This window comes from Alligator mississippiensis, chromosome 2 (genome assembly GCF_030867095.1).
Source record: "Alligator mississippiensis isolate rAllMis1 chromosome 2, rAllMis1, whole genome shotgun sequence".
NCBI classification, from domain to species: Eukaryota; Metazoa; Chordata; order Crocodylia; family Alligatoridae; genus Alligator; species Alligator mississippiensis.
In genome coordinates, this window is record NC_081825.1 from 184,603,184 (window position 1) to 184,627,666 (window position 24,483).

Genomic DNA, 24,483 nt, shown 5'->3' on the forward strand with positions numbered 1-24,483 from the left:
CAGGGCTTTCATGTGTTAGTGAGCATTGGGAAGAACAGAAACGTGACTGTAACATAATGCTACATAGTTCTATGGAGCAATACTAATGGCATCCTAAACTGCAGGGCCTCCTGAACTGAGGACTGTGTACCAGTAGTTCCTAGAGACAGATTTACCGTATTTACTTGATTCCAAGATGAGGGTTTTTTGCCCCTGTTTGGCCTAGTGGAAAAGCCCTTTGTCTTGGAATCAGGTACAAAGTGATTTTGTGAGGCATGCAGCTGCTGTGGCTAGGGGTCAAGGCAGATACTGCAACTGCAGCCTGCTCCCCCATGGCCTCTACACCCCCTCCCTCTCCCCACTGCAGCCTTGGTCCCCTGACTCCCCTCCTGCATCTCCTGCTCATTCCTCTTCTCCCCCATGTCACTTTTGCCCTCCCCCCACAACCTCAAGACCCCTGTCCCCTTCTCCTATCTTCCCCGTGACAGCCTCTGCCCCCCATTCCCCTTTCCCCCTCCCCTTTCAATGCCCCCAGCTGCTTACTCTTGCTTCGGCAGCAGCAAACCCCTGTCCCTGCTTCGGCCTGGGGCTTGGCCCCAGTATGGAATGCAGAGTCTTTTGGCACCGGAGCAAGGGTAAGCAGCTGGGGGGATGAGGGGACAGGTGGGGGTGGGAGACAGACTGTGTTGGACAAAGAAGGTGGGAAGGTGTTCAGGGGCCTGAGACGGTTGGACCCAGAAGTGGAGTGGAGGAGAGGGGGTGGCAGACATGGGGCAGAGGCTATGGGGTGTGAGTAGAGGTGATGGGGTGGGGGGAAACAGGCAGCAGGGGTCAAGCTTCCTGCCCCCCACCCTGTGCCCTGCCTGCCTCCTCACTGCTTGCCCTTCCACTGTCTTTCTAACCAGATGCCTTCCCATTAGCCTCTACCATTTGCCCCCTTACTGCTTCCCCCACCACTGCTTTCCCCACTGCAGTGGTAGGGATGAATTTAAGGCAATCCTCCAATAATTAGATTCTGTTCATAGAAAATTATAACAACTTTATAAATTTTCCATGTATAGAATGTAATTATTGGGAGGGGAGGGGGTTATTTAAATTCAAAGTTGTCTTGAATTTGAATAAATGTGGTAAAACCCTAGTCTTGAACAGTATTTTCTTTGTTCATTAAAACCCAGCCTCTTCTTTTGGCTTCATGATGTTTTGAGTACCTTATTAGGTTACTGTTGCAATAGGTCTGTGTGCCCCCTAGTGGTCACAGTGAGACAATCCCATTATATCGACAAAGGTCCCTGGCAGTCATGCATGGCACCTTTAAGACCACAGGTCCTCATAATGCCTTGTCCCTATAACTTTGCTTTAGGTAGGTTGTGAACTCTTCCTCTCCAGGACCTAAATCCTGAATAGCTATTGGGGACATACAGGCAGTACGTTTCCCCTTGTGTAATGTTAAGACATGAATCAAAATGATAGTTTATATAACAGCTATTTAGTTAAGAAAGGAGGGAGAGAAACAAAGAAAATGATTTACTCTTATGCCTTTGTGCATATCTCTGTGGGAAACAGCTGTATAATGGATAATAAAATATAAGTTAAAAAGGCTAAATGGTGGTAGCTATAGTCTCATATGCAAATCCACCAATTTGCATTCTGCTTGGGTCTTTTGCAGCCTTCCAATTCATAGGAAACTGTTCTGGGAGGATCAGGGTTTTCTAATCTCCCCAAACACCAGTCATTAAGCCCTATCTATATGAAAGTTGCTTTCTATTTATTTTGTTCTTCTTGTTGTTTTCCCCTTGGAACCTTCTGCTCTTGGTCTCACAGTGAATTATCTCTAATTCATGTTATGCAAGCATGTCTGGGGGTGCCTGTAGACGTGTGGGATGTCTGCCCTGATGCACTGTAATAACAGCGTGTTAGAGCAAATGTGATTAATTTAATCTATTAGAGCATGCTAATTAACATGCTCCAGCAGCCTTGGCATCACAGACATTTAGCATCCCCACTCAAAATGGTGGTGGGGGCACTTTAACTAAAGCTTGTTGAACAAGCTTTAGTTAAAGTGCCCCCACCACCATTGTGAAGCACAGGACACTGAATACATGAACTTTGCTATGAGCTATTTTACTAATAAATTGGAGGGGTTTTTTCAAAGCAGACTCTCTAAGGGTATGAAGGTGAGAAGGAACAAATTCAGGATATCTAAACATGCTCTGGAGGTGGGATGGTGGGGCAGGGAGTTTTAAGCTACTGGAATTAAAGTGCCCACAGTGTCACATGTAGTCAGTGTCCTGTGCTTCACAATGGTGGGAGAGGCGCTTTAACTAATGCTCGTTCAACAAGCTTTAGTTAAAGTGCCCCCACTGCTATTTTGAGTGGGGATGCTAAATATATGAGAGCTGCAAAGTTCATGAGGTTGTGAGTATGCAGACAATGCCAATTTATGTGTTTTAGTTGTATCCATCCATGATGGATACCTTAACAAGTCAAGAGGATGTACATCTCCAGCAGTTGTCTATGAGAGTGTAGACTGCTTCTTAAATGCATGTCAGTTGTCCTGCATGTACTCTTTCTGCAGCGGTGCCAGTTTTTATGATTTCATTGCAAATCTTACAGTGTTGAATATTTCATTTATATTCCCAGGTCGTGGATATAGCAGATTGCATGAGATACTCATATTATACCTACAACCCCCCCCCACACACTCCCAAACCAAAAAACAACAGTCAAAGCCTTTTATTATGGCTAATTAAACAAACCCAGAATTTCTTTTTATGATTCTAGGGATCCTAACTCATGATTTTTCTTAATGTTGGGTAGGGAGGGGAGCAAAATAACCAATGAACTGCTTGTAAACAACAACATAGTGCCCACCTTCCAACTTTAAATTTTTAGCATCAGGGTCTATCCTTCATTACATATGAGTGTGTGTACACGTTACCGAACAGAATATGATTCCGGTCCCTGACTGATGTCACTGATATACAATAATATATGGCAGTGGTCACCAACCAGTGGATCTTGATCCAGCAGTAGATCTTGGAGCCTCTTGCAGTAGATCTCAGAGCCTCTTGGAGTCGATCCGAGGCTGGGGTGGGAGGCTGAGTGCCCGCGTGGATGCATGCACATACTCTGGCCCAGCAGGTCAGCCCATGAGGATGGGAAGGGGTGGAGGCTAGATCAAGCCCACCGTGGTGAGGGACAGTGCTGCAGAGGTAGGAGCAGGGGTAAGTTGAATGGGGCCCTGACTAGGTGGGGCTTACTTGCTGGGGAGGTGCGCCCCCAAATAATTTTTTCTCCCTCTGCCTTGATCTGCCCTCTACCTTCCCTCCCCACAGACTTACCCCCTGGGGGGTGGGGAGGAGGATGGCAGCGGCGCACGATAGATCTTGGTTGCTTTTAAATGCCAAAGGTGATCTCCTACTTTAAAAGTTTGGAGACCATTGATATATGGCAATAATAATCCTATCCACATATAACAGTGTGTGCATGGACCGCACCTAATACAATTGGGCCCTGATAGGAGCAACTGGTGCTTACTGTGGTAAAATAATAATTATAATATTTAAGAATAATGGGTGGTGTTTTTAAGTATAGATTTGCACAGCACTGTTGTTTGTAACAGCACATCTCTTGGGAATATTAATGTAGCTGCAACCTGTAAATCTTGAGAAGTGCCTTCTTCATGGAAGACCTGTAAAAAAAAAAAAACAAAAAAAAACAAACAAACAAAAAAACACAAACAAACCAACCCCTCCCCAAAAAACCCAAAACCCCCCCAAAAAAACAACAAACCACTAAGGGGATTTTTCCTGAAAAACAAATTACAGTAAAAGCTCTGTTATCCAGCATCCCCTGAGAATGGGGGATGCCAGATAACAAAATATGCCCGTTAATTGAGTGGCCCTGGCCGCCGCTTCTCCTGCCATGTCTGGGCTGTTCCTCTGCATTGCTGCCCCTCCCGCAGGCCCTGTGGGACAGGGAGGTGGGCCTCACACAGCCTGTTGTGCCCCCAGGTCGTGGTGGCTCGGCAGCACAGCCTGCTTTGCCCCGAGCCATGGGGCCTCGGAGAAACCAGAAGTGCCACAGTGGGCACATCTGGTTTCACTTTATCTTACAAGCCAGCAATGCCAGATAACAAAACTTTTACTCTATTTTATTTTTTGCTTCATCTCCAAATGTTATTGCTATGTTTGCAGTGACTGAAGACTGGCTCTGTAATTACAAGTTCACGGCCCAGTGGAATTGGAACATTAGCGGTAGATTCCATCTTTCCTCTTCCCACTTCTACATTTGCCTGCCTAGCTACACTGCTTAGCTGCTTATCCTTCTTCAGGGTTCTTTGCAACTATTTTAGGATGTTTCCACCTTTGAGTTAAGAAACCTGTTGCGAATCAGAAGATGCCACCTTACTGCTTTTCTATAGGTGTTTGGCAATCTTTGTCAGAAGGAACTTAAAATTGATGGAGTAAAGGGAGAATACTTCAGTGGCAGAGTAACTTATTCAGGCAGGTTTAGGGAAATTAGAATATAGATGATCAGTGCTGTAGCAACAAAGTTTGGCGCCTGGGGCAAAGCCCACAGTGGCAACATGTCCTCACCCTGTGCACAAATCCAGGGGTACCTGCCCCTGTGCTTGTCCAGGAGTGTACGCAGTGGTGGGAGTTGCCTTACCCCTGTCCCCGCACCCCCCAAAATGAGCCTCTCGTGGCTCCATCCTGAGCCCCACCCCAGCTGGGCAGAGCCTGTTGGCACCCCTTCACTCTAGCACCTGGGGTGGTTGCCCCACTCACCCTCCCTTTGCTATGGCACTGTAGATGATTGGGTTTTAAACAAATGGCAATCCTCTCCTCAGCCCACCGAGCCACAGCAGATTCTGTAATAAGGTCCTAATACAGAATGTGCAATTAGATCAAAATGATGAATTTGAGCAACTGTATGTGCTATCAGAGATGCAAATTTGGGAGGACCCTTGCAGAGTAAAAGGGGTAAAGTCTTTGGGTACTGAGTATTAATATTGAATTATTTGTAGTACAGTAGTGCCACAAGACCCCAGCGAAGAACTTGGGCTCCATTATGCTAAGTGCTCTACATTCATCTAGAGCAGACAAGGTTCTTTGGGTAAATCTGATATCTTTTATTAGAACAACATCTGTTTACTACATTCTTCTATTAAGGCCCTGGCAGACATTATACTTAGTATGATTAATTTGCTAATGGAGCAATAAACTGTATCATGACATACATTCAAGGACCTCTTCCTTGTGAGAGCCAGTGAAAACGAACACTCAACATGACATGCTTTACTTGCACACAATAAGAATGTGTTGGGAAGAGAGGAAAAGCACATACAAGATGAAGAGAAAGGAAAAATATGTATAGAAAATCATTGCCTAAGGTGTCCTGAAGGGGGGTTTGAGTTTCACTCTTTGCATGGACCTTCCCTGCTCTGTGTAAGGGGTGAGAGAGCAATTCCTTCACCCAGGGGGAGCTGAGCTGGTAAGCTCAGAGCTCACCTTTCATTAGCAGTACAGCTGAATGCAGGATGTGGGAATGGGGCATGACAGCTCCTGCCAGCAGCTCTTCAGCTCCACTTGCTGGTGAGAGCTGTCAGAGCAAGTTTGCAGGGTGCTTTTTTTCTGCTCTGGTCTGGTTAGCTTATCCTGTGGACAGGAACCAGGACTGTCACGTGGAGTGACAGTTTCCATCAAGTACTATTTCCTGTTGCTTGATGGAAATAACATCTGTCAGGGGCCCAAAGGACTGCCTCTGATCTGAAAAAGCATACAGTGCAGATAGCCGAACAAGGGATAAGTGTACATCACAGACTGCAGTGTAGTGTGCAGGTATCTGACTTAACTTTTAAATACACTACCTGACAAACTGGAAGCCCCCTAGCCACAGCAACATGAAGGGCAATTTAGCCCACATAGAGTTCTGTTGCTGCCATGAGTCACCTGCTTGTGATACTAGAAAAAGTTTTGGCTTAATCTGTGTTTTGCTGCAATCACACCCAAGGTGTGTGAGAAAGGAAGTAACATTGTCCTCAAATTGACTTGCCCTGGCTCACTTGGGAAGCATATCAGAGCCAGTCATTGAACCCAGATCTATTGTCTTAATTGTTCTCTCTCTCTCTTAAATAGGAGAAACTTTTGTTCAAACAGGAAGGGCATTAATAATGATAATTGTAGTAATAGTAGTCATAATAGCAATAATAGTCATAATGATGACATAGGGGAACTCTGACTGACCAGGTAAATAGAGCTATGAGTAGTTTTTATTTTGAGGCTTGTTCCCCTGAGTGCCAGTAGTTGTGAACATTCTCTTTCATTAAACTTCTACTTAGTTTCTTAATTAAAAGTTGTTATCTCAAACTTTGCAGCACTCCCACATTTCTCCTGACAGCCTGGGCTGAGAGGCAAAGACAAGTTAGGATGTCTTCAAATGTCAGAAAGTGCTTTTCGTGTGTGTGTGTGTGTGTGTGTGCACGCACATATATATATCCAGACCTTCAGGCAATTGTCAGTGTCTTTACTGAGTCATACAAGAAAATGGGACTGATGCTTAACATTCAGAAGACTAAGGTCCTCCGTCAACAAGCTCTTAATGAGTGTGACAGGGGGCCTCCTGGGGCCGACCTCAGTGGCCCGCCCGCCTGTCACCGTGACAGCAGGCCTACTCAGGACCGAGCTCTTCATGGCCCGCCCACCTGTCTCTGGGCAGCCACCCGCTCATCTTGCCCACCATGCCTTTGATGATAATGAGTTCAATTAGGATGTTAATTAAGCAGGAGGCTGCCCTTCGACTGTCCCAATGCCCAGGGGCGCTCTGCGGCTCCGACCTCCCCTAATACCGCAGCCCAAGCCTTGCAGATGGCATCGTGGTGTTCAACATCTCACCAGCCCCACACTGGGCCCCAGAATCTTCTACGCGACCCCACTATGGTCTTCCCTACTCAGGCGGCCACTCCGCCGTCATCTGGGCTACCTCACCCCCCCGAAGCCTTGTTCCCCTCTCGGGTGTGGTTCCCCCGGAACCTTCGGCTACCTAGCCCTGGCCCACCTCAAGGCCAGTCAGAACCCCAGGCCCCCGGCTCTTGGGCACCCCTCGCGGTGGGCCCCCAGCCCTTTTGACCCTCACTGGTCCTGGCCCCAGCATGGGCCAGTCGAGGGGACTCTCCCCTTCGGGCTGGGTCTCTCTAGCCACTCACTAACACCAGGCCTCACCGTGCCACTACTCCCTTCCTCCTAGGAGGAACTGCGGCACCTCGCCCACATCACTCCCACTCTCGGGGTCCGCCCTCTCTGGGCCCCTCACCAACACAGGCCCTCTCGGCCCTCATAACCCTGACCCTCTCGGCCCTCATCCAACTCAGGGGTCACCCACCCGGTGGTGGTGGGAGCTAGGGGTTAAGGCACCCCAACTCACCTTTCACCGGGGTGATAACTGGCCTGGCATTTCCTGGGGGCTCCCATGCCACTGAGAGCCCCACCAGACCACCCACTCCCGGCAGGGTGCAGTTTCAGGTCATGCCCAGGACCAGGAGCCTCCTGCCAACCCCTTGCAGCTCCCCTTTACCTCCAGGTCATACACAGCAGCCCTAAGGCCAGGTGATATTGCTGCCTCACCTCCTGCAGCCAAACTGCCTGGTTTATATAGGCCTCAAAATGGCTGCCCTAATCAGGCACCTGGAGGCTGCCAGCTCCAGGCCCTTAAAGTGGCAGGAGCACCCTGTGCTCTGCCACAATGAGCAATTGCCAGCTCCGGTAATTTAGATTCATGGTGAGACTCTGGAGAACGTTGAGTATTTCCTGTACCTCAGAAGCCATCTCTTGCAGAAGGCTAACATCAATGAAGAAACCCAACATTGCCTCAAATGTGCAAATGCAGCTTTCCAGACGCCTGAGGAAATGGGTGTTTGAAGATTGCAACATCACATCTAAAACCAAGTTCATAGTTTATCAAGCAATTGTGATCCCCACCTTACTGTATGGAGCTGAGATGTGGACAGTATACAGGAGACACAAGTCATTGAAGAAGTACCATCAACACTGTCTGCAGAAGATCCTTTGAATACTATGAGGAGACAGACACTAGGGCTGTGTGAAGCTTCAGTCCTTGATTCAATTCGGTGGAGATTCGGTCCAATTCTGTGGCCAAATCCCCAAATACGAATTGAATCAGAGGACCCTTTAATTTCTCTGAATCGAGTTGGAGAGATTCAGAAAGATTCAGCGATTCAGACATAGACACAGCTTTAAATGTTTTTTCTACATACCTCTAAGCAACAGGCAGCTCATGAGTGCTGCGATGCTGGGGGTGTGTGGAGCGTCCCACAGAAATGCAAGGGGCTCCTCAGAGTGCTCAGCAGCAGACCCAGAAGTGGACCAGAACTACTTCTGGTCCACTTCTGGGTCCCCTGGGGAGCACGTGGGGGGCCCCTCTCCCCAGCTCAGCAACTGGTGCCTCCTGGGTCGGGGGGGGTACCCAGGGTCTCCCCATGGCCGATCGGTGAGCCAGGGGGCACGCGCCGCCCTCCCCCCCGGCACTCCTCAACAGACCTGGAAGTGGGCCAGAAGTATTTCCAGTCTGCTTTCAGGATCGCCTCTGAGCACATGGAGCTGAGCCTGCCCCCCACCGTGGGACACTCTACACGCCCCAGCATCACAGCATTCACAAGCCGTGCTGGCATCTTGAGGTATGTAACAAAAATATTTAAAGCTGTGTCTATGTCCAACTCGCTGATTCTCTGAATCAGCATTGAATCTTCAGATTCGGATTTGGCCGAATTGAATCGGGGACAGTGATCCAAGTCAAAAAATCGAATCACTGCCCCTGATTCAGGCCGAATCCAAATCTGAATTGAATAGGGCCCACTTTGCACACCCCTAATAGACACACTGACATTAGTGTCCTCTCAAGCAAACACCATGAGCATCGAGGCGATGATCATCCGACATCAACTTCTCTGGGCTGGCCATGTCATCCAGATGTCTGACTCCAGACTTTCAAAGCAAGATTTCTTCCCCTAGCTCAGTCAAGATGTATGCTCAAGAGGAGGGCAAAGAAAACGCTTCAAGGGTGTCCTCAAAGTCAACTTGAAAAAATGCAACATCAACTCGTAGGAGACTATCAGGACCACCCCAAATGGAGAAAGAGGCTGCTGCAAGAATCTCAGTACTTTGAAATCTTATGACAAAAACAGGTGATACAAGCAGGAGCAGCAAAACAGTGCGTCTCAGACTGAACTGAGAATCTGGAGCCACCCACTCTGCATGGAAACACGTGCCCTAGTTGCAGCAGAGTCTGTTGATTCCAGATTGTCACAACCCAAAGTTGTGATTTTTGTTTTGTGTGCGCTTCGGCACTGCTAAATTATTTTCCCGCTAAATTGCAGCTTCTTTGCACGGTGGAGTTTTCTGCTGCAGAAGAGAACCCTGGTGCAACGGAGAATTTCCCGCCAATTTGTAGCTTTCTTTGCATGGTGCATTTCTTTTTGCATCTAAGAAATGCTCAGTGCAAAGAGTTCCCACCATTTGTATTCAAATTCGAGCCACGTTATTGGTTCACGTTAAATTATGCATACGTGGCGGCTAGCAATTGGCTTGCTAGCTGTATAAAGAGCTTGGGTGGTTTCCGCCCAAGTTGGAGAGAAATCGGAGCGAGAGAAAGAAAGAAAAACCTTCACCTTGTGTGAAAATCTCTAAGCGCTGCGGATCCTTATGGACCCAACGTATTTCTTAAAAGGCAACAGAGGCCTAACCAGCCTCTAGCCTCTCCCCATCGCCGATAGATTCCTAGACGTATCCCTTCCTGCACGAGAAAGAGACGAACCCACGGAGCTTCAACAACTCCGTGGGAGAGAGCAAACTTGTCGTAATCCTCTAACAAGGATTTAAGCGGAGCTGTGCCTGGAAAACTGTCCAGCCTACACCACGACCACCTTTGGTGTAAGTAAACAATCTTTAAATCAACCACTACGCGTCCGTGACTAATTCTAGCTCGCCCCCGGTTTTCTCTGACCCCGCGTGCCCGGGCTGCTGGCCACGGCCCGCGTGCACAAAAGGGCCCGGATCGCTCCCGGCCTGCACACAGATAAGCCTCATAAATCATCTTCAGACCCACAGATAAGGTAATCATGGAAGACAATCGTCCTCGATTGTGAGGGATCGCCGAAGAAGGATATGTCAGTGTATTATCAAGTAAAATAAAATTCGGCAATGTGATAGAATAGATTTCTTTAATTGCCTTCACTCTTTAAGATGAATTTATGACTGTCAAGGGAGATTTGCACTTTCAGGAATGCCAGAAATCTGAATCATCCTGTCTGAAAGGAAGGCTTTTCCAGCCCTTGGTCTACCAACCTGTGGTACATGTTTTGGAAAATTGCTGGTTGTAGCAGGATTTGCTGTGGAATGTGTTATCTTGCCTAGTTAATTATGTATGAGGAATTAGTTCATTCAGTCCTTTATTTCTCCCTGTTTTTTTGTCTTGCCATTGTGATGCAATGGTTATAGAAATAAAGGACTGATATCTAGGATTAGTGATAACAGTAGTGTCCCAGGCTCTGTGCATTTTTCCCGTTCACAATGCATCTACTGATCTCTACATACTTATGTGGCACCCAACACTACTGTATTTCGTTATCATGAGTAGGGAGAGGTAGTTAGCTATGTTAGCCTGAAGTCAAGCAGAAGGCAGAGCAGGGGTGGCACCTTAGAGACTAACTGGGAGACTGTGTATCATGAATATACAAATGAATATATCTTTACCCTTTTAGGGGTGTAAGTTGTAGCTGTCTGTGTTGGTCTAAGGACATCAAGGCAGACAAGGTTCTTTGGGTGAATCTGATATCTTTTGTTTAGACCAACTTAAATAGTTGGAAACAAATTTATTAGCAAGCTTTTGGGTTTAAAAACCCTTTGTCAGGCTGAGGAAGTATCTGCAGTTGGTGTGTGCTCTTGCTGGATGGAATGAATAGTAGAGAAGCCAGAGGCCGGTATGCATGCAAGAAAGGCAGTCAATGGAGATGTTCTTCATCCTTTTGACACAGGGAAGCCTTGTTATCCCTATTTCAGAGATGGGGAACCAAGATAACCAAGGCCTTTCTTAGACTAGGATTTTGAAGGTGTTACCAAGACTCTGTTAATAGCCTGGACCATTTTATCACTTGATAAAGACACTCTACAGTAGGTTGTTAATGTATGTTATTTAATCCCTGCCAAATCCTGGCCAAGACAAGGACGCTAAATAACCTGTCCAAGGAAGTAGGTGACAACTGAGAAATTGGACCAAATCTCTTGATCCCTGTCTCTAGTTCCTTTCATACAGTCCAGGTTTCCTCAGTCCTACCGTGATATAGCCCCTGGTATTTAAGTCCCAATGAGCAGAGAGAGGTACTTAGCCATTTTAGTCTGAAGTCAGTCAGAAGGCATGGTAGATTAGCACCTCATGGGCATGTCCAGATGAGTAAGAAATTGTGTTGCCTGGGGAGGTGCCCATGCCTTGCATGCTTTGGCATGTGGCAGGTTACCCTGGGTGGAGTAGGGGAGGCTGGGGCCGGCAATTATGCTGCCCCAGCAACCTTGCTTGGCATCCTGGGGGGCCTCAGGGAGCTGCAGCCATGCCACTCCTGCATCAGGAAGTGTGGCCAGCAGCTGGAGTGTAGCTCCAGCTGGCCAGGCTGTGGTTTTGGGTGGTGTGCGCTGCCACCACATGCGTGATCCCACTTTTTTTTGGCATGGATTTTTTTTTACCCTGGGATCTCCCAGAGTCAACCTCCCCCTCCCTTCCGCCACGGCTCCCTTGCTGCAAAGTAGCAGCGCAGGAAACGCCTGCATGTCCAGTGTGTGGCACCATAGATGGGTCTGCGACGCCACATACCAGACGTCCATGCTCATTGTGGGGCTCCCCAATCATTCCCCCAGCTCGTCTGGCTGCTCTCCTGGCTGCCCCCCTGCCAGGGTGAGGCAGGCAGTGCTGGCAGCCCTGGGAGAAGCCACGGGACCTGGGGGAATGATTGGGGAGCTGGGGGATTGAACCAGGATCTGGGAAATCAAACTGGGAGCTGGGGGGAATGATTAGGGACTGGGGGAATGAACAGGGGCTTCCCCCCAGGTCCCGGTATGATCCCCCAGCTCCCAATCACTCCCCCAGCTCTCTGATCATTTCCCCCAGACCCTGTGGCTTCTTCTGCAGCTGTCAGCACTGCCTGCCTTGCCCTAGCAGGGGGGTAGCTGGGGGAGCAGCTGGACGAGCCGCGGCTTCTTCTGGGGCTGCCAGCTCAAGCTGGGGCTCGTCTGGCGGCTCTCCCAGCTGCTGTCACCAGCACTGCCTAGTGCCTGCCTGTACAGTTTGTGGCCAGATTTCCAAATCTCTCCAAATCTCTCTGAATCAAATTTGGAGAGATTAATGGGCCTCCTGATTTGATTCGGATTCAGAGATTTGGCCGCTAGCTTGGGCCAAATCTTCTCTGAATCGAATTGGCTACCAAAGCTTCGCACAGCGCTACTATTAGTCTATCCTGACCTTTTCATTACAGTCCCAAGCCAAGGTTCCCAACTGTGCAGAGTCTGTATAGCTAATGTTTCTTTTGAGGCATAATAATGTTCATTGGGACTAAGCTAATTTTCCTTTGTGACCAGGGATATGGATTTGAATCCAGGCTTCTAGAGGGCAAAGGGTAGCATATCAACTCCCTCATCTCCAGTAAATTACATTCCCTAATATTCTTTAAGGGGACACTGCCATTTAGTATAAATACAACCCTCCCCCTGCTCCAACAGTTTGAATTCAATGGGTTATAATATCAGAGTATAATTATATTTTTGCATCTATGGTTTTAGCACCTGCTATGGATATTAAGAACAGAACAATATCCTACATTCAGATGGGACCTGTATAAAAACAGATGACTTAAAGCACTGGCTATATTAGAAAACCTAATATTTGCTGAATAAGAAAGGCCAAAACAAATAAGTATGTCATTTATGTTCAGGCATTTTAGAGGGTAATAAAACAATAAAAACAGAATGGCAAAAACAAACAATAAAGTGCAGGTAATGTCTATTCAATATTTAATCAATTCAGTTATTTTTACACTAGCCAGAATGAAGAGGTGGGTTTCAAGTCTAACTTGCTGGCAGTTGTGTGGGCATAGGGGTATATGGTAGGAGAAGCTCCATCGTAGTGTGAAAATGAACGTATTGAGGATTAAAAAGGTAGAAGGTGCAGATTTATCAATCTTGCAGTGCCAATATATGTTTTAGTTGTATTGGGGAAGCCTCTGTGACAGCACTTCTTTATTCCACATTATAGTTGCTCTATAATTTGAGGCTATCTCATGAAACAGTCATTTCTCCTACTCTTTACTACTGGGTTTGGCAACACCCCTCCCCAACCCTCCTCCCCAAACCAACACCTTTCCCCCTTCTGTTACTGTTGCTTTAGCATTGTTTTGCATATTGTGTATTGCATATAGTGTAAGAGTGACGCTGTAGCCATGATGGTCCAGAAATTGTGAGCAGCAAGAATTCTTAATGGTAGACTCTTTGCTGGATTCTCTCCCTGCATTAATAATGATGATTATTGGGCGGAGGTGTTATTGCAATGCTCAAGTTGTGGATCCACCGGTCTCCCAGGAACCTGAGCAGAAGAAAGTAACAGTGTGCTAGAGCAGCTTCTTGGTTTAAAGAGTGCAGGGTCTTATGAAATATTTGTTAAACAAAAGAGCTGTTACTGGTATTTTCTTAAGTGAAGGGCTGGAGAGTGGTATTGCCAGCATGCCACTTTGACCTCCTTTTTTTTTAAATAAACAGTATTTTCGATGAAATTCCAAAGTCTCCTCGGTGATTGAGAAATCGTTTGGAATTGGGTATATGAACGAACCAGGTAGCTTTGAAGATCCCAGTCTTTGTAAGAAAAGTACCCTGGGTACTGTCACTAGTTTCTCTGTAGGGGAATACCAAGCTGCTGCAGTGCCCAAAAACATTGCAGTAGCATGTAGAGAACTTAAACATGTCCAGCCCCATTGTGCTAGGAGCTGTACAAACATAAAGCAGACAACAGGCCCTGACAGCTTGAAAATAACATCCAAGAGGCAGATGAAATGAACACAAGGGCTGATGAGAGAAAGAGAGGCAACTAACACAAGTGAAAGTGTGTTTTATCAGAGATTACTTTGCCCATTGCTTTGAAAGCTCATGGCTTGGGTTTCTACACACCTGCCCAAGGCCAGAGTAGAAATACGGAACATAAAGCATTGCAGCAGTAGCCACCAATAAAGGCTTTGTTTTTGCAGGTGGCCAGGGTTATGATGGGCTTGAGGTTTCATCAGGCATCAGGAGAGCAGGGGTAGTTGATAAAGACACTCCTTTGCCAGATGCGATCATCAGCTGGTATTTCTGACTTACCATCTTGGAAACAGTTTCAGGGAGGAATTTTATAGATTCTTAATCAGAGCATTGTGACTGGAATGATGAAATACTTTGGTCTTTTTGTTGCTCTACACTGTTGTGAATTGGACAGCAGTACTCTATCTGAGCCAGTGGCCAGACAGATCTTTTGATGAACCAAAGACATGATGGTAGATGTGGGGGTTGTAAGCTTTATTGATGAACATTATCTATGATGGCCCTGTTTCTGCATTTTTGTTCTTGTTTTACTAGTGATCTATCTTCCCCTTAACCAAGCTGTCATCTCCAGAGTCCTTTTCCTGGTGTTTCAATCAATCTGGGTCCAGGAGATCCTGCAATACAGCAGGGTCTATATCAGAGCTGATGTAACACCCCACCCCTGCCTTTCCCTCCAGTCACCAAAACAAGACACTTAGGCTCCATTTGGACAAAAGACAACATTATTCTTCACAAACTAGTGCAATCTTACTCTCTAAATGGCTACCAGTCTGTTGCAAAAGGATCCAACTGTTGGATCTTCATCTGGGTCTCAGGCACAGTCGGCAAGCATAGACCCTGTATCTGGCCCATTTGAGGAGTACAGACATTGTAGTCCAGTGACATTGACCTTAGAAGCAGTTCCACATCCTTCCTAAGCTCTTCCATTTGTTCAGTTGTGTTCTCCCTCAGTGTTCACTGGCTGAGGAAACTTTTATATATACCTTCCAAGGACCATGCAAAGGTACTTAAACATATTTACTTAAATCAGCAGCACAAGATACTGAGAGATCTAAAAGCAAAATCCATGAAGGTAGTTCACTTCCACAGACCCCCTCATCCTTCCTGAGTGTGTTTTAGGGTTTGGTTACTGTCTTTCAAAGGGACTAGGACCCCCTTCCTGCTTAGACTTCTAATTTTGGTCACAAGGCAATCCCCCTGCCTTCATTAGAGTATGTGTCTTAAAAGCAGTCTGTATTACTTTTTCCTGCTTCTTATACTGGGATTTTCTAGGATTCAGTCATGGCAGAAGGACTGATGGCAGCAAAATGTTTTGAGTCAGTAGCTCTGTCTGTATCCCAGCCTCCATTTCATGCACCAGGAAGGAACTGTTCAAAAAGGGATGGCTTTTTGGTGGCTTTCTTAAGAGTGTTGTTGCAATCCAGCATGGCAGCTACAGTATGCAGGGAAGAACATAAACGGGGTTACCCTTTCAATCAGGGGTGGGCAAAATATGGCCCGTGGGCCAGATCCAGCTTGTCAAGGAATTTTGTCTGGCTCATGATGGGTCTCTTGGCCCTGCCTGGCCCAGGCTTGGGGGGCAGCTTGTGCCAGGGTGTTTTTGCAGCTGGTTCTGCCACCCCCTGGTGCACAGCAGGGCTGCTAGACTTGTTTCTTGGCAGCCCGGCAGTGGCAGATTCTTCCATCTACCACCGGTGCTGGACTGGCTCTGCTGCTTGGACACCCCTGCCTGTCCACCTGGCACCCACCACCAAGGATCCACACAGGTAGGGTGTTCAGCTGGGTAGATGGGATGAGGCGGTGGGAGAACGAGGAGCAGTATCCAGGAGTGGGATGAGTGGGCTGGCCTGGGATCACAGGGTGGGATCTTGGGGTAGTGACAGTGTGGGGCCAGGGCTCAGGGAAGAGCTGTGATCCATTCCCTGTATGTCCCTGCAATGGGCTCTGGTTCTGTGGGCAGGGGCATGCGGGAGCAGATTGTGGCTCTGCCCCAGGACCCAGGCCCACGCTGTCACCACCGCAAGATCCTGGTCCCATCCACTTATCCCGCTCCTGGATGCAGCTCCCTGCCTGCTCCCGGCCCCATTCTGATTGCATGCCTTGCGTGCATGGGTCCCGGCCCATCTCCATGGGGACCCAAGGATCACGGGGAGGTGACAGTGCAAGGCCAGGGCCTGGCTCAGAACCGTGTCCTGCTCCCCGCACATCCCTGCCCTGGCTGTCACAGGGATGTGTGGGGAGCAGATCATGGCTCTGCTCCAGGCCCTGGCCCCACACTGTCAGCACCTCGAGACCCGACACCGTGATCCTGGCCTTGTTTGCACGCCCTGCTCCCAGACACTGGTTCCCGCTCTCCTGCAGCCCCATCCCATCTGAGCGCTGAGCAGAGCCACTTAGAGAGTTTTGGTGAGCTGTTGGGGTCTGGGATAGTGCAGACCCAGCCCATGACAGCTCACCAAACTCCCTAAGTGACCCTTGGGTCCAAATAGTTTCCCACCCCTGCTTTAAATGGAGGCTGAACTATAAGGCCCTTTTAATATAATACATCATAATATGGTAAATTGTGATTTATCTCCATGGGACCTCTTCTCTGAATAACAATAATTATCCTCACGTTTGACCTTCTGTGGGCTAAATTCCTTTTTAGGAATGGTATTTATTGTGCCTGTGGAATTTGAGATCACTTTCTAGGCATTCTTTTCATGTCTGAAATATATATTATTTTTGTTCTCTTATAGCATTTTCATTTTGTAATGCCAAAATTTGGATAATATTCCCCTCTCCTTCCCAACCAGGTTTTCCCAAGGCACATTGAAAGATACATACAAGCAACATAAGTCCAGGTGAGTGTCTTCTCTTTTCATTGATGATATATTCTTTTCAAATCCCGTTTTATTTTTGGACTGCTTTTCATTGGTACTCATCTGACATAAAGCACTGCACCAGCATCTCATATATTGTGATAAACCAGTGTAATGTAAAATCTGTCTTGTAAGGCCAATTTGAAAATGTAAGATAAGATCTGAAAATACACATCTCCCATGTACTAGGCACCTGTAAATAATGTGGAATATACTTTGTTTCCACAGCATGTTTATCTTAATCAGGAATCCATGGTTACAGGAAAGCAATCAGTGAGGTAGGCATGGCTGTTCCCTTAATTGCAGTCTGTAGATGATGTCATAGTTATGGGAACACAGTGGATAACCATTGCCATTATTTAGGGCTGACATTCATAATAGGAAAATTGGACTGTACATCCAAATACAATGGTATATTGTGCAAGATCTACATAAATCCATAACCTCAGTAAAAGGCCTCACAGTTAGGCTCTGCAGTACTGGAGGTAATGGACTGGTAATGAGTAGAGCTAAAGCAGTATGCAGAGAAGCAGTATGTGTAGTGTCATTGCTGTGCTTTTGTCAAACCTTGATAATACCGTGTGCACTGGACTGAAAGAAGCTTGTGATAGTAAGCAGAGCTGACAACAGCAGGGGTTGTGCATCAGGTGGAGGCATGAGATTAAGGAGCAATTTCACAAGATGCCCTCAAGTGCTAAAAGACAGCTTTTATTCTGAGTGTGTATTGTGCCCAGGTATCTGCACAACTCACACCCACTTGAGTTCCAATCACTTTGTGGAGGGTGGTGGCATAGCTATGAATTTGGAAGAGCTAAAATTTCTGCTCTGTGCCTTTGTATATTTCTGTGAGCTTGTGCAGCGTCCGACTGGGCCATCTGTTTAATATGTGGCAGAGGAAATGATGTAAAAACCATAAATATAATGCTGTGGTAAAAAATTGTAGACTGATCAGTTGAAGGGAAGAGAGCCTATATTGCTGCACAAAAAGCTAAGAGTGCTGAAGCCCTTTTAACGCCCCTTCCCTACCCAGTGCTGCTTCACCTGAACTTCACCCATTTTCTGGGCCTTTTTGTTAAATGTTTTGTCTTTCTACATCAGTTTCTTCAAAAAGGCAAATAACTTTGCTGATAATGGTCTGCTAACCAATTCAATCTTGGAATAGCCGTTGATGATTCTGATATTAAGAGGTACATTTTCCAGCAGAGATGACTTAAGCTGATGTTGAGTGGTTTGTGACAATGTCTAGAGTGACAATAAATGGAGGGTTTTCTGTGTATTTTTACATATGGAAGCCAATCGTTGATGGTGAAACCTGTGGTACTAAGTGGAGTGTGATAGGAAGAGGAGTGATATTATCAGGTTTGACTGTACATAACATTATAGGAAAAGCATGGGAAAGGAAGCTGTGTGACATACAGAGGCAAGTTAAAGCTACAGCGAGATTGCTTATCTCTTTTTTAAATATTGTTATATTAATAAGCAATGTCTGGCCCAGAAAAACATTGTCTATACTGCCTGTTGTTCTAGATAATTTTTCTACTTCTCTTTGTGATATTTTCTTTTATTTATTACTTGGTATCCTCTTGTATACTACTTATAGCTGAAACTACACCAGCGTTGGTCACAAGAGAAGAGACCAGAACATCAGCTCTGACACTAATTTCTTCTACCAGTTTGGTGTGAAAAAGCTCAAAGCTCTTCTCAGTCTTAGCTCTCTCAGTGCCACTGTTTGGTTACCAGTATAGTTACAAAATTATTGTAGCTTTTGCTCCAGGGTAAGGGAGAAGATCTTTGAATGGCAGCTGTAGATTTTATAGTAACACGACTGCAACATCTTTTCAAAGTTCTTTGTAGTTAGAACTTTTTGAGCTAGCCATTTCCCCAGCTAATCAGTTTTCCAGGTAGAAACTTCTTTAGAAGTAGAAGCTATGAAACAAATGACAGCTTTAGAGTGTCTTAAGTTTGCGCTGTGCTTATATAGGGGTGACCTGTTATACCTTTGTTCTCTTCCATAATTAAATAAGAGATCACCTCTGATTAAAATGCAGCCAGAACTACAGATGCTGTAATAATAATAATGACGTTGGCCTCTACAAAAATAGATGTCAAATGGGGAGTAAAAAACTTTTCGCATTTGCTTGAAATGGAATGAAAATGGAGCTGTCCAGTATATAATGCTAATGAGCGACTGTAACTCTAATATTTTACAATGCACTGGGTTTATTTAGTGTAAGGGAGCTGAATGTTGGAACAGTTTAATATAAACTTTAGGAAGCTTTAAAAGTGACAGAGCATAAGATAAAATGTTTTCACTTATTCTGTGTGCAGGAAGCTCTTTGGCAACTTTCTTTACATTATTCCTGTGATAATTTCCTATGTTTTGGCCTGGTACCTAGCTGTCCCAAGAAACATGGTTTTGCTGCAGGAATTACTGATTGAAAATAAATGAGCCAAATCCTCAGCAGGTTCAAACAGGTTGAGCTCCATAGAAATGAATTTATGCCTGCCATGGACCTGATCTTATGAACCTACCCTGTATCATTTACGTTAATCATTGGCCTTATAATATCAGGTATCTACAAGGAATCTGGAGCATATAAGTTAGCACTGAACTATAAAGAAAGGCCAAATGCTGTAGTGTGCCCTTTTTAAGAGATTTTAAGTCATTCTAAGGAAATTTGAAATATATACCAACCTCTGTGATAATGATGAAAGAATATCAATTTTGAGAACACACAACACTTTTTTTTTCTTTCTCAAGGTAAAATGATGAGGCTTGATGACCCAGGGTACACACAGTTGGAAGGCAGGTTCATCACAATGCAATCATGATCTCAATTTGCATTGTGGCTATCTAGCAGAGGCTTTAGTACTGATGCCTCAAACTTTCAATAATTGTGGACACCCTTTTTTCCCTCTCATTTCTGACAAATAAAGGAGCTTCAATTCCTTGCCATACTTCCACTTCCAATCTTTCATGTACTTCAGATGTGAATGGACAGATGAGTATGGATATTTGTTTGCTGGTCTAGGAAATTTTTGTTTTCCTTTTATGCTACCAAGCTCTGGCCAGAATTGTAATCTGAGGAAAGAAACTAATTTTAATGAAATGAAGAACTACAGGGAAACCAGGGTCTCCTGTGTCTGAGCTTCATCCAGAACTGAGCTACTGAGTTACTAAGAGTTCTGGGTGCCCCTACAGTACAAGGCCCAAATAATCTTTCTATCACTTGATCTAGAGGAGACTCTTTTTTGGCAATCATTTTGATAAGATGCAATATCCTCCTTCATAATTTTGGATATTCATATTTAATTTGGGAGGACAAATTGCTCCTTATGTAAGACTTGAACAGAGGGGCTCCCGTCTCTGGCCCTTTTCTAGCAAAGTTTTTTAGCATGTGCTTAAAATAGAGCTATTCATGTGCTTAGTTAAGTATATGCTTATGTGCCTTGCTGAATCCAGATCTAAACTTACTAAAGCTTTGTAAAAACTTGATACATTCTAAATTTCCCTGGAAAATATCCCTTTCCAGAGGAGACCAGACTGTATCCAGTCAAAGCAATTAAGAGTGTATTTATAGGCACTGACAGACATGCAGCTTCCTGGTCTAACTCATGGCACTTTATAGAAAGCGCCATGAGTTAAACTGGCCCTCCCGAACCAACAAATGTTTGCTCTTGGATTGGGGGGTGGGTGATTGAGCTTCATTTCAAGCTGATTCGGAGAGAGAGGCTACAGGTCTGCAGCATCTGTTTCCTATCCCTGGCCCCCTCTCCAAGTTCTCATGCTGTGTTTGGATGGGAGCGGGGGGAAGGCAGAGGAGGGAGATCCATTTGGGGCTTTCCCCAGCCTGCTCTGGAGTTGGGGGAAAGGTTGGAGCCCCTACCTTGGGGGGCTCCAGTCCATCCAACCCCACCCTCCAGTGTTGGCTGGGCACCCCCAAACTGAACTCATTCCCTTCTCCCCCTCCCATTTTGAAGACAAGGCCAGGAGCACAGCTGGGCTATGGCAGCCTAGTTCTGCTCTCGCCTTGTACTGACGGACGTTTATGAACACACTGTACTTTGGAGCACCTTCATCTGAATCCTCATGTAATGAAGGTTCAGATAGTCGCACAATTGAACATTTTTCTCAGTGCATAGCTGTAGAGTGCTTTTGGTGGCCAATTGCATGAAAAACCATCATGTCTGTCAGTGCCCAATTTCACTAAACACTGACCATTGGATTTTCAAACATGTCTAAGTGGGTTACAGGGATACAGCCCATTGTTTAAAATCTGTTCCTCAAATGATTATGTTGCAGACAATGAATGCTTGGAAGATGAGAGGGGAGCAGGCAATTACATGCAAATATGCAAAAAGAACTTTCAGCCTTAAGCCAGTTTACGCAATTACATCTAACTGGGGACTGATTCTCATACACATAGAAAACAGTTTCTGTTTCTTTCTCTGTCGTCCCTGGAGGTGTTGAAAAATGTCTTATCGAGGGCAATGGTTTCTGAGGTAAATTTTGTGATAAAGGAGACACATGCTGCTATTCATTTGTATAACCAAAGAGGCTCTTCTTTTACACAATGTTCAAAATATAATTAAAAAATCAGAGAAAGTAAGGGGAAATTATTTTGCTGTTGTTGAATGCTGTTTTGTGCAATTCCATTTAGCAGCTTTAAAATACTGAACATCTGCATTTAAGTCTAGTAGATGTAATGTATGATCATCCTGTTTCTACTAGTTTGTTTACTAAGGGATCTGACTGGGAATTTTTACATTACTCTAGGAACGCAGAGATTATATCTTTCAATAGCTGCCATGATATGATTTATTTATGTTGCTGTGCAAGTTACTGCCATTTCAAAACCATGAATAGAGATAAATTTGAATTTCCTTTTCATGCTAACAGCAAAGTCTGTCTGAGGTTTAGTGATCACTAATGTTTACCAAGGGATTCTCAGGGCAAAGGCCAAGGTAGGATTCTTGATATTTTGGCTTCTTAGGGGAGCTTGACCTATACAATAAGTCAGTAAGTAGTAAGTGGCACAGCTGATTTGTTGTGTATTTCTGGTGCCAGAACCTAGAGAGGAACAAAGAAACCCTGGGCATAGGATGCTATACTTCTTCTTGAGTTACATTGCAATGGGCATGGCTTAGGCATCATGACTGAATAAATTAGGAGGCCAGATACATCCAGAAATTGGCCTGAGGCATGTTGGACAACCACCCGTGCTCCTGTATTACTTGAGGACACAGTCCTCCCATTCTGTCATCATTCCTGTTCTGGTCACATGCCTTCAGGCCTCATTGAATCTTTTCTGGAGATCCTACCTTTACCTGCAGATAAATGGTAACCTCTGGGTGGAATCTACAAATGCTATTGCCTCTTCCTGCCCTGGTAATTCTTTGTGTCCAGTAAATTTTTCTCACTGAATGTGGTGTGAGTGCATCACAGAGCACAAAAAAAATGAACCTTGGATGCAGGACTGTGACAATCAGAATGGATGAGGAGAGAGAACAATGAGGGGAGAGGTGAGTTAGGTTGAGGAAGAGCATATCTGAAAGAATGTGTGAAGAAATCCCAGTTTTCACTGCATGTCACATTATCTGATGAACAATACTCAGTGATAGGAGGAGGTCAAAATTGAAGGCAAACCCACTGGGAGTAGAGTTATGTTTGAGTGTGAAACCTAAACTTTTGGGATTCTTTTGAGGCTGATTCCCCAGATCTAACATTACATTAAGGCTAGGATTTTGGTGCTTTTGTTCTACATGTAATAGAAAACTTTGTCAAGTATATGGGTTCATATACTGCATCTGCAGACACAATCCTTAGATTTTCATTAAGGATAAATGTTTTAGTGCGCAAAGAATGTTTTGCCTATGATATTGCAGAAGCAATTATTAATGATTAAGCATCTGCTTGCACCTTCAAAATAGAGAAATTTAAATTCCAAATGACTCTGATCTTGCAAGGATTTAAGAATATTCTGAGAGGTATTGAGTATTTCATCTGTATTTGGCATTTAGTGGCAGTGGCCAGCACCCAGTTTGATGGCATCAATATAAAATGAAATGCTGGTTAAAAGAGAAACAATTTTCAACTTTCATCCTTTTAAGAAATGAAGCTTGCTCAATGGGAGTTCAATTTCCCCCTTTCTTTGCCTATGCTGCAAGTGACCTTCAGTTGAAGTACACCTATTCCTGGTTGAATCGGGGCTAACTCCAGATAGACAAAATCTTTTAGAAGTCATTTGAGAGCTGAGGGTATTCAGTCTTTTTTGGACTGGATTCAGTAATTACACCTTTGCAGGCACAAATGCCTATGGCGCTTAGGCAGTCCAAGGGCCTGATTGCATATTTGGTCCCTTGTGTGTGTGTTTCTTATTCTATTATGCATAATTTTTAGATTGGCATTGGGTCTTGAGTACACCATCCATATAGGAAAATGAGAAATAAGTACCTGTTCATGTGTTCTTACTCATGTTTTACATTTGCATGCTGATGGAAAGCAAAGAAATAACAAAACAATTAACTTGGGGACTGAGCATGGAATAAACCACCTGTGTTGGATTCTGTTGTAAGTGTACGTTCCTATGGGAGATTCTTATGCCATCTCCTCTGGGCACTGCCAGCAAGAGGTGGGAATTAGGGCAGCTGTCAGATCTTCCTTCATTTCTCCCTTATAGGCAGAACCACAGTTTTGCAGTGCATCTTAAAGAGTAAAAAAACCCAACTGAACAACTCTCAGTGTTGTGGTATTTAGTAGGCGTACACCAATAAAGATTTTTTTTTGGTCGATAACAATGGATTATTAACCAGGCTTATCTGCTGATACCGATCTGATAGCCAATATGCAGTCCCGCAGCTTAGAGAGCAACATCCAGCTGGTAAGTCTGTGGGGGAGAAGGAGCATGGGGGAGGGGGAGGGAAGAGGCGTGGGGGTGCAGATCGAGGACCCTGCGGTGAGGGAGGGAGCAGGGCAGGGGCAAGGCCAGGCACTGCCCAGCCAGGGTGGGGTGGGGTGCGGAACAGAGCCATGGGCTCATCTAGGAGGCATGTGGATGTGGCTCCCGCCTTTGTGTGCATCTCTGGGGGAGGCATGGGGAGGATGTGCCCCCTGGATTTATGTGCGGGGCAAGGGTGGGCTGTCCAATGCAGGCTCGGGGCCAGGTGCTGCACTGGCCTCTTCCTGGGGGGGGCTGGGCTGGGGCTGTGCTTGGGGTGGGCAGCAGTACCGCTGGGAGAGGTGGCTACAGGAGGGGCTACACCCACCACAAAATTTGCTGTAGTTCCCCTATGACCCCCCCCTCTCAGTGCTGCTTCAACCTGCCCTGCCCTCGCCCACCCTGAGTGCAGCTCTGACCGAACCCCCACACTGGGAAGAGGTTGGCACCACCCCCAGCCCTGAGCCCACAGTGAACAGCCTGCCCTTGCCCCATGCACTAATCTGGGGGCCACATGCCCCCTACCTTCCCCGGGGGTGCACAAAGAGGTGGGAGCACCCCCTCCTTCTGCCTCTG

The 24,483-nt window shown here is 45.8% G+C and overlaps 1 protein-coding gene across 4 annotated transcripts in view; it reads left to right on the plus strand.

Annotated features, from left to right (window-relative positions):
• TSPAN4 (tetraspanin 4) overlaps window positions 1–24,483 on the plus strand; it is an 878,022-nt gene that overhangs the window by 391,526 nt on the left and 462,013 nt on the right. For 2 of the 4 annotated variants that reach the window (XM_059722561.1, XM_059722562.1), the window contains one exon: window positions 16,904–16,951. The exons of the other annotated variants lie outside the window; for them this stretch is intronic. The gene's annotated coding sequence lies outside the window, so the exon portion shown is untranslated. The remainder of the gene's footprint in view (window positions 1–16,903; window positions 16,952–24,483) is intronic. 4 annotated transcript variants of the gene reach the window in all.